Source organism: Sciurus carolinensis, chromosome 4 (assembly GCF_902686445.1).
Source record: "Sciurus carolinensis chromosome 4, mSciCar1.2, whole genome shotgun sequence".
Classification (NCBI taxonomy): Eukaryota; Metazoa; Chordata; class Mammalia; order Rodentia; family Sciuridae; genus Sciurus; species Sciurus carolinensis.
The window spans coordinates 89,084,816-89,093,261 of NC_062216.1; the positions used below are offsets into that span (position 1 = coordinate 89,084,816).

Here is an 8,446-nt window from a genome sequence, read left to right on the forward strand (position 1 = left end):
TTGACTCATGATTTTGATGGCTAAAAGATCCAAACATCATGGGGCAAGCATCCTGGTGAGGGATTTTCTGCTTGTTTTACAACGTGGAAAAGAAATTAAAAGGGAACCAGCTGTAGCTGAAGGGCCGAGTACATAGGGTATCCTTTATAATACAAGTTCTCTCACATGAGACTTCATATACTCCAGGTCATTCATTGATCCATTCATGATGGTGGAGTTCCTATGACTTAATTATCTTGCACTACATCCCACCTCTTAAAGTTTCCATCACCTTGACATTGCCACATCAGTGTCCAATATTCCAACATGAACTTCTTGGGAACAAATTACATCCAAACCATAGCAGTACTGTAACCTATCCACCAAGAGGCATATAAGAAACTTGGGAGTGGGTACAGAGGACCTATGTAGACTGAAAAGCTACCCAACTGATTAGTTCCACATCCAGGACCTCATCTTAAAATTCTTCCCACAGATAGACCCTAGTCTTATTTATGATCACCAACACAATCATCTGCAAAAATTTTTTTTACTTTTATTTGCATTTATTTTACACTGAATTTATTCCCATGCAATAAATTTTTGTTTCTTTAGTTTCTTCTGGGATATCTTTTTTCTTCTGTGCAACCTCCTTCTGGTTTAGGAACAATTTGTTCCTTTTCAGTGAGGATCATCTAAATATGGCAGGGGGAACTCATGTATGGGTTAATCCGACCATGAACTCTAAGTACGGTGGCGCATCTTGAGTGCTTCGTTCACCAGGATATGTTCAATGTCCAGAGAATCTACATCTAAATTCTTAAGCTCAGTATTACTGTCTGCATTTTTTAGCATGTGCAGCAAAAATTCAGCACTCTTTTTGGGCCACTGTCCCTATGTCCAGTGACACTGTTTGGACATACCTCCTACTCTACCATTGTAACATAGGAATGGCAAACATTGCTTCTTTAAAGTGACGTCTTTTGGGTACCTGGTGGCTTCTCAGATACGCATACCCTTGATGGCTTATTCAGTTTCAGGATGTTCTTAACGTGATCATGAAGATTTGAATCTCTTTATTTGGATGATTTTGTGGGGTTTTCTGGGTCAAGAGAGTAGCAGACCATTTTCACAGATCATCTCAGTCTGCTTACAAGAAGAGGAAGATTACAAAAATGTTTACGAATTTTGGTCCTAAGCTCCACCCTGTCTGCTGACAGATCCTCTGGGAAGTTGGGGAGAATCTTTGAAGTCTTCCAGGTACTTGTGGTCCAGGGGGCTCTAAGCTTTGGTATTTGGGAGGTCAAAGGGTATATTTTGAGGGTGCTAGAAACTGTGATAAATTTATTCCCTAAAAAGACCAAGTATTTGAATGTGAGGAGTTAGGCTTAGTTTCTGCTATGTATTTTTCTCTTTCCCCCCTTACATCTTTAGAACATTCAGAGTGCTATTTTAAGCCACTAGATAGATGTTAGAGCATTTACTGGGCTGGTCTTTTTCCATTGTATTGGGACTTTGCTTCTGTTCTAGTGGCTTCTTGGCCATCTGGTAATTCTGTTGCTGGGAGCAAAAATGGAAAACAGAGGGCACTATTAACCCACAACTCCAAAACATAACAGTTGTCTGACTTTCCACCAATCCTGCCAAAATTAGGCCAATGACAATATTGTTTCTAACCCACATGCCTCCCTCAGGCCAATTTGGAAACCCATCCCTTGCAGCAGAACAAGTCTGCTGCTGATGGAAAAGGATCAGTAGGTTAAAAAATAAGGATTACATCCAGGAGGTTTGCCAGCATCAAGAAATGTGCTTCACCATTAGGGTTGGGGATAGGATCATGATAATTCTAATTTTCTTTGTCTATTTCTTTGGAACTCTTTGCAGTTGTTGAATAAGGACCAAATGAAATGCATGTTCTATTAGTGTTCTCTTAGCCAGTATACTAATTATTTTTCCTGACAAATGTCTGCAAGGAGGGTGTTATAGTAGCCTGATTTATGGCTACTTCACTTTGCAAGTCATATGCTCATGTTAGGATAGCACAAATAGAAGAATATTTTAAGTGCCAAAAATATGAAATGTTAAACTTTATTTCTGAGTGATTTTATTTTTGTTCTTGAATTAGAAGCATTAATGTATTTTCTTGACAACTGAGCAGTGAGGGAGATCTCTTGCCTGGTGTAAATACCTATATACTGAAGTGGAATGCATTTATCTATTTACTGAGTTTGGAGTAAATAGATGAGTTGAGAAATTTTAGATCAGATACCCCTATATCTAAGTAACTCTGGAAAATAGGAGGCCTAAGAAATGGTCTTTTATTGTGCATGGATTGAAGAGATGAGAGTTGGTATTTTTATTTTTTTGGAACAGTGAGGGAAAGAAAGTGATTATTATTAAATGACTGAAGGGTTGTCATAGGGTCTTCTGTCCAAATGGCAGCATACTGCCCATACTGAATACTGCCCTCACTGCCCGTACTGAATTTGTCATGAACACTGGTGACAATTGTATTCCTTATCTCTCATATCAATTCATCTATATCCTCATTTTTAATTTTTTTGGTACTGGGGATTGAACCCAGAGGTACTTAACCACTGAGCTATACCCTATCCCTTTTTATTTCAGTTAGTTAGTCTCAGTTAGTTTCTGAGACTGGTCTCACACTTGCATTCCTTCCACCTCAGTCTCCTGAGTCTCTGGGATTACAGTCATACACCACCACGCTTGGCAATATCCTCACTTCTACTGGCTTAGCTTAGCTATATTTTCTATTACGGGAGGAAGAAACAGAGAGAGGATAGGAGAAAGGATAGGGAAGAAACTAACAGATGTTTAAGGTTTCCTTTCTCTTTTCCTCTGATTCATTCTCTATACCAATGCTCTTCAAGTTCAGATGGGGTTACTTCCTGATAAACCCATTGTAAGTTGGAAATACATTCAATACATGTCCCTGACCAAGCATCATAATTCAGCAGCACAGTACATTGTACTTGCCCCCTGTGATGGTGTGGCTAACTGGGAGCTGCTCTCATTGGCACAACCCAGCATTGTGCAAGAGAATCATATTGCTTGTGGATAGCCTGGGAAAAGACCAGAATTCAAAGTTCAAAGTCTTCTACTAAATGCATATCACTTTTGCATCATTGTAAAGTAAAAAAATCTTAAGCCAAACAATTGTTTAAGTTGGAGACTATACTTCAGTCAGAGAAATCTTCAAATCAGAAAAGTAATCATGATACTCCCTCATGTAATGTTCTTTGCTGCTTCCCTACTGCCCAGATATTTAAGTCTGAACTCCTTCTTGTGGTGTACAAATCTTTTCTTAATCTGCTTCTTACCGATGTTCAGTAGTTTTGCTTCTTTCTCACAGCTTTAAAAAAATTTTTTTTTATTTTTACAGACTGCATTTTGATTCATCGTACTTAAATGGGGCACATCTTTTCATTTCTATGGTGTGAACGATGTAGATTCATACCATTCGTGTAATCATGTATGTCTTTTTCCACCATTTTTCATACCCCCCCTCATTTCTCGCTACGTAATCTCAAGTTCCTCCATTCTTTTCTCATCCTCTGCCCCTCAACCCCCATTATATATCATCATCCACTTATCAGGGAAAACATTCAGCCTTTGGTTTTTTTGGGATTGGCTTATTTCACTTAGCATGATATTTTCCAATTCCATCCATTTATCTACAAATGCCATAATATTATTCTTCTTTATTGCTCATTAATATTCCATTGTGTATATATATATACCACAGTTTCTTTATCCATTCATCTATTGAAGGGCATCTAGGTTGGTTCCACAATCTAGCTATTGTGAATTGAGCTGCTGTAAACATTGACGTGGCTGTGTTACTGTAGTATACTAATTTTAAGTCCTTTGGGTATAAATCTAGGAGTGGGATAACTGGGTCAAAAGGTGGGTCCATTCCAAGTTTTCTGAGGATTTTCCACACTACTTTCCAGAGTGGCTGCACCAATTTGCCACTCCACCAGCAAAGTAAAAGTGTGCCCTTTTCCCCACATCCACGCGAACATCTATTATCGTTTGTGTTCTTGATAATAGCCATTCTAATTGGAGTAAAATGAAATCTTAGAGTTGTTTTAATTTGAATTTCTTTAATTACTAGAGATGTTGAAAACTTTTTCATATATTTATTAATTGCCTGTATATCTTCTTCTGTAAACTGTCCAGTTCCTTGGCTCTTTTCCACATGCATTTCAGATAGAGCACTGATCTCCAAAATTTATAAAGAGCTTACAAAACTTTACACCCAAAACACAAAGAACCCAATCTCACAGCTTTTTATTTTAGATATACTAAGCTACTCAAAGTTTTCTAACTCTGCCTTGCTCTTCAGTGCTTCTGTGTTTGTATCCATGTGTCTCCTGGTGCCTGGAATGTTCCTCCTCTTGATTTCTCTTCTTCTTTTAGGACTCTCTGATACCATGTTCTCTCTGAGACCCTCTCTGACATCCCTTAGCAGAGTTAGCTGAAGGCTTCCTCTTTGTTTCTTACAGTTCTGTACATCCACACCCTGGCACTTATTAATGCCAGTCCCCACGCCCATGACACTGTGGGTTCCCTAAACGCCGTCATGTCTATAACCCCAGCACACTGTGTATCTGCAATGGAACCATGATGAAGTTACTTATTGGTGGCAGGGTTCATCTTAATAGGAGTTACAACTTTTTGACAATTACAGCTGCTCAGAAATGATGAGGCTGCCTGACACAGAGTAGGTACTTAACAAATAAGTAGAATATTGAATGAGCCGTAATCACTTGAGTCTTCCTGTGACTAGGAAGAACTCAAGTCAAGTTTGACAGGCTCATTCAAGCACCCTAAGACGTCCTTCATGGTGAGCCATTGAAAAATTTCCACCCAGAGTCATTAGAATGTACACCCATGCACACATGTAAAATACATCCACATATGTATTTTAGGCCACTTAGATAGATCTATCTTTGTACATGACCATAAAATATACCATTTTTTTTCTGGGTCATAATTCTCTTTTTTCCTGTGTGAAGATAATCAATGGTGAATATTATTTAAAACATTCTTTCTTTTAGTTTCAGCAGTTAGGGCTGCTCATTCCTTTTCAGTTCCTTTGAACAAATCTTTAGGGTAATTCTTAGGGTAATTCTTGCATCTATTGACAACTGAAGGACCTACATGATGAAATAGATTGTAAAACGTGAATAGTTTGGAGGGAAAAGTAAATTTCATATTTTTTTTCTTTAAAGCTAGAAAAATTATGCAAAAATGGGAAAATGGCAGAAAATATATGTTTTATAATTTTTTAACACCGACATATATTGTTATGGTTTTGATGTGAGGTGTCCCCCAAAAGCTCATGTAAGAAGGTTTAGAGGAGAAACCTTAACCCAATCAGTGAATTAATCATCTGATGGGATTAATTGAATGGTAACTGAAGGCAGGTGGGGTGTGGCTGGAGGAGGTTGGAATTAGAGGGGTGACTTTGGGGTATATAGTTGTATCTGGCAAGTGGAGACCTCTCTCTCTGCTTCCTGATCATCATGTGAGCTGCTTCCCTCCACCACACTCTTCCACCGTGATATCCTGCCTCACCTTGAGCCCTGAGGAATGGAGCCTGCTGTGTATGAACTGACACCTCTGAAACCGTGAGCCCCCAAATAAATTTTTCCTCCTCTACAGTTGTTCTGGTTGGGTCTTTTAGTCACAGTGGCAAAAAAGCTGACTAAAACATATATGATTATTTATGAATTTATATCTTTTGATACAGCATATTATATGACTTTATTACTTACCCAACTTTTAAAAATATCAAAGTTTATGTAGGTAAGGTACTACCTGTTGTTATGATGTACCCTCAGTGCAAGCAAATAAAACTTAATATGAAGTGATGATCTTGATAGCATTTTTGAGAAACCTCAGTGAAAAGAATCTTCTCTGACCAGAGGTCAGTATAGTAGAGGTACCCTGGCGGTAGGTTAAGCTGGTGAAACAAAGAAGCAAAGGATACAAAATCTCAAGCAAAGAAATTTATTTCTCCATCACAGTAGCGGATGGAGTTAGGTAGGTGGTCCTGGGAGCAATGGGCGACTCCTCCCAAGCATAGTCAGCCAACTAGGTTGGAACTAATGATTTGAGTCCTCAGGGCAACTATTTTTAAGTGTTAGCATGTATCAAAATTCCTGGAGGCTTTTCTTTTTTTATTTCTTTTTTCTTCTTTTTTTTTGGTACCAGGGATTGAACCCTGGGGTGCTTAACCACTGAACCATATCCCCAGGCCTTTTTATTTTTTATTTTGAGACAGGTTCTCACTATTGCTTAGGGCCTCACTCAAGTTGCTGAGGCTGGCTTTAAGCTTGTGATCCTCCTGCCTCAGCCTCCCGAACTGCGGGAATTACAAGCGTGTACCACCTCACCCAGCACCTGGAAGATTTTTTTAAAACACAGGGCGTTGGGCCCCAACTCCAGAATTCCTGATTCACTAGTAAGGGATGGGGTCCAACAATGTTCATTTCTAACAAGTTCCCAGCAGCACTGGTGCTGCCCTTGAAGACGCCCACCCTAGATGCTGTCCTCATCTCACTAGCTCACAGGGAGAGTAAAACGGAAAGTGAAAAAGATTCCATCCAAAGACACATGTTTCTCTTGCTGAGATTATTGTAGGCAGAGCAGAGTTAAATGGTCTCACCTAAACCCAACAGAAACTAAAATGTAGTAACTTTTATTTTCTAATGGAAAGAGAAATCAAGCTGGGCACAGTGGCACAGGCCTGTAATCCCAGCTACTTGGGAGGTTGAGGCAGGAGAAACACAACTTCCCCAGGTCACCGTGGGCAACTTAGCAAGATCTTGTCTCAAAATTAAAAATAAAAAGTTTTGAGAATGTAGTGATGTAACTCAGTGGTAGAGTGGCCCTGGGTTCAATCCCCAAAGCAAAAAAAGAGAGAGAGAGAGAGAAACCATTTCAGTATTGAGTTTTTTGACCTATGAATAGACATATCTTTCCAGTTACTTAAGACTTCTGTAATTCTCTCCACAGTTTTTTGTAGTTTTCAGTACATAGAGTATGTAGGTCTTTTACATCTTATCAGGCTTATTTTTAAGTATTTTATATTTTGATGTTATTATAAATAGTATTTTAAATTTTGAGTGTTTGTTGCAGATATATAGAAATACAATTCAATGGTCATTTCTTTACAAATTGACCTATAGAAATAATACAAATCCAATAAGAATCTAGCAGTCTTTTTTTTTTTTTTCTCTTGGTAGAAATTGACAAATTCATTCTAAAATTCATGTGGAAATGCCAAGGACCCAGAATAGCTAAAATATCTTTGAAAATGAAGAAAAAATTTTGGAAGGCTAATACTACTTGATTTTTAAAAATTATTTTATAGTTGATGGACTTCTGTTTTATTTATTTACATGCAGTGCTGAGGATCAAACCTGTACCTCACACATGCTAAGCAAGTGCTCTACTACTGAGCCACAACCCCAGTCCTACTACTGGATTTTAAGACTTAATAAAAAGCTACTGTTATCAATACTATGATTACTATAAACTGAATATTTGTGTTGCCCTAAATTCCTATGTTGCAACCCTTACTCCCAATATGATGGTATTTGGAGATGGGCCTTTGGGAGTAACTGGAATGAGATGTGGTCTGAGGATGGGGTCCTTATCATGGACTAGTGCCTTTGTAAGAATGACATTGAAGCGCTTGTTCTCTTTCCTTGCCGCGTGAGGAGGGTGAGAAGGCAGCTGTCTGCTGGTCACAACAGATTTTGCCAGAGACTGACCATGCTGGCACCTGAATCTCAGACTTCTGCCTCCAGAACTGTAAGAAAATAACTTTCTGGGTCTACGGTACCCAGTCTATGGCACTTTGCTAGAGCAACCCAAGCTGAATAAAACAATGTAAAGACATCAGGATAGATAAATTGATCAATGAAATAGAATAGAGTCCAGAAATAGGCTTATGTATACATGGATTTTGACAAAGATGCAGAACAAACTCAGCATGTTTATTACAGCTCTATTCAAAATAGCCAAGAAATGGAATCATCATTGTGCTGAAACAATTGAATATTTATATGCAAAACAAGGAACAAACAAACATTAAGCCTTGACCCACATACAAAAACTAATTCAAAGTTAACTCAACTTGAATCACAAATCTAAATGTAAAACCCAAAACTATAATACTTCTAGAAGAAAAAAGTAAAAATCATTGTGACCTTGGTGAGGTGACTATTTCATAGGTATGACACCAAAATCATGATCTATAAATTATTGAGAAATTAGACCTCATCAATGTTAAAACTGGTCCTTTCTATAGGACACTGTTAAAAGAATGAAAGGATAAACTACAAGCTAGGGAGGAAACATTTGCAAAGCACATATCTACTAAAGGTACAGATCCACAATATAAATATAATATGGAAATAATACAAGAAAA

The 8,446-nt window shown here is 38.1% G+C and overlaps 1 pseudogene; it reads right to left on the reverse strand.

Annotated features, from left to right (window-relative positions):
* Positions 1-561: 561 nt before the first annotated feature.
* On the reverse strand, positions 562-1,106 carry LOC124983794 (60S ribosomal protein L17-like; annotated as a pseudogene).
* Positions 1,107-8,446: the final 7,340 nt, after the last annotated feature.